The sequence below is a fragment of the Catharus ustulatus genome, chromosome 18 (assembly GCF_009819885.2).
Source record: "Catharus ustulatus isolate bCatUst1 chromosome 18, bCatUst1.pri.v2, whole genome shotgun sequence".
Classification (NCBI taxonomy): Eukaryota; Metazoa; Chordata; class Aves; order Passeriformes; family Turdidae; genus Catharus; species Catharus ustulatus.
Window position 1 is genome coordinate 14,213,436 of NC_046238.1, and position 2,416 is coordinate 14,215,851.

The following is a 2,416-nucleotide window of genomic DNA, read 5'->3' on the forward strand; positions in this document are numbered from 1 at the left end:
GAAAATCATAGTTATGATAGGGTCCAGCCTCCAGCAGTGGTTGGGGTGACAGTAGGAAAACATATCCAGCAGGTCTAGAAAAGATGGCTTTTCTATGTACACTTGCATTATTGTGAAAACATTGTTTTCCCCTTCAGTGAGTCAGTTGAATCTCTAAGACTCCAGTCAAAAAGTTGTAAAAACCTTTGTTGTCCTTTGCAAACATCAATTTGGAGCAAGCGTTTGACTTTCCTGACACCATGCCTAAATACTCAGGCACTCTTTTTCAATTCTTCCTTGGATGCTTCTCTCTGCTTTTGTCTCCTTTATATTATTGTTTAGCCTTGTAGTTTTCTCATTAGCTGGCTGTTTAGTCATGCCAGGCTGTCAATGTGTTTGTTTTCCTGACTGACAAAGTACAAGAACAGATTAAAATTCTAGGTAGTCTGCTTTAAAAGTCATGCCAGAGTAGAGTCAGGCATGTGGGAACTTTAGGAGCAAGAACTGTACTTGAAATCAGGTTTGATGATGCAAGTTGTGATATGGTCTCTCTGAAGAGAGCTGTTGTGTTAATGAAAATATGAAGAATTCTGTTTGTTATGTGTAATTTTGAGGCCATATCCAAATAATCAATTGAATTTCATAACATAAGGCTTGATAACTGAAAACATAACCCCTAGAAAAGTCATTCTTAGAAGGAATATAACCTTCTTAATTCAATTAAAAAAGGCAAGCAACTTCAGAAGCCATATGATGTGCTAACATGGTCTCTGCCATATTGATTATCCTTTAAAAGAATATTGTGCATTTGACAAAGCAATTTGGGTTAAAGTATCTTATTGTGGAAACTTTCCAGTTTACAAAGACAGCGTGCATCCTCAAATGTGCAATGGAGAGAGGGGACTGAGGAGAGAAGGGAAACTGAAGAACCCTCTGGGAGATTAGTGAATGCTGCAACCAGCTTCAGCCTGCATGAAGGCCCAGAGGTAAGGAAAAGAAGCCTGTGGCACACATTGTTTAGGTTTTTTTTAAACATACTGTCAAAATATTTACTGTACTAAGGATTTGCTGCATTTGCTGGGCTGAGCTGTGGAAGAACTCTGCAATTCTCTTACCCTGTTTGTTATGTTACCTTTCTCTACAATTTGAAACATCTATGAATGTAATCAATGCCTTGGATAAGCTAATTTGAAAATGTTTTGTTAAATGATATGCATCTATGTAACTGAAGAGTTGTCTTCAGAAAACTGTTATTTCAAAAGTATGGGTAAGATCTACTGGCACTGCTAATTAAGAAAGCATTTTGTAGATATGGAATGTAAAATGTTTATTTCTATTTCACACAACCTTTTGGTTTTAGCAAATCTTTGACTGTAAAAATAGCGAGGCTCCGCCCCCAGCTCCTCCCGCGCGCTTGCTGGCCGAGGCCCCGCCTCAATCCGGCAGCCATTGGCTCCCGGGCCTGCCTGTACCCGGCAGGGCCAGGCTATGCCCACCGCCGCTCCGTGCAGCATCCCCAGGGCCCCGCTGTTCTGGGAGTTCCCTGGCGCTCCGGGTGACCCAATGCTGGCAGGCTTGCCCCGTGCCGCCGCTGCCCCGATTCCAGCTGCTTACCCCCTCCCCGCGCGGCAGCCGCTCCGATTCCGGCGGCTTTCGCCCCCCCCGCGCGGCGGCTGCCATGCTTCCGGCGGTTTTCGCCCCCCCCGCGCGGCGGCCGCGGTGCTTCCCGGGGCTTTCGCCCCCCCCCGCGCGGCGGCCACCGTGATTCCGGGGGCTTTCGCCCCCCCCGCGCGGCGGCCGCCGTGATTCCGGGGGCTTTCGCCCCCCCCGCGTGGCGGCCGCCGTGCTTCCGGGGGCTTTCGCCCCCCCCCCCGCGCGCCGGCCGATCCGATTCCTGCGGCTTTCACACCCCCCGCAAGGGAGCCGTCCCAATGTCGGCAGGCCGGCCCCGCGCGAGGGAGGCCCCGATGCCGGCGGGGGAGGCCCCGATGCCGGCGGGGACGGCCCGCCCCGCCCCGCGCGAGGGAGGCCCCGATGCCGGTGGGGACGGCCCGCCCCGCCCCGCGCGAGGGAGGCCCCGATGCCGGCGGGGGAGGCCCCGATGCCGGCGGGGATGGCTCGCCCCGCCCCGCGCGAGGGAGGCCCCGATGCCGGCGGGGACGGCCCGCCCCGCCCCGCGCGAGGGAGGCCCCGATGCCGGCCGGGGAGGCCCCGATGCCGGCGGGGACGGCTCGCCCCGCCCCGCGCGAGGGAGGCCCCGATGCCGGCGGGGACGGCCCGCCCCGCGCGAGGGAGGCCCCCGATGCCGGCGGGGGAGGCCCCGATGCCGGCGGGGACGGCCCGCCCCGCCCCGCGCGGGGGAGACCCCGATGTACTTGAAAATTGCTTGTTTGAAGGTGGCAAAACAGAGGGGATTTTTTGTTGCTGTTTTGTTTGT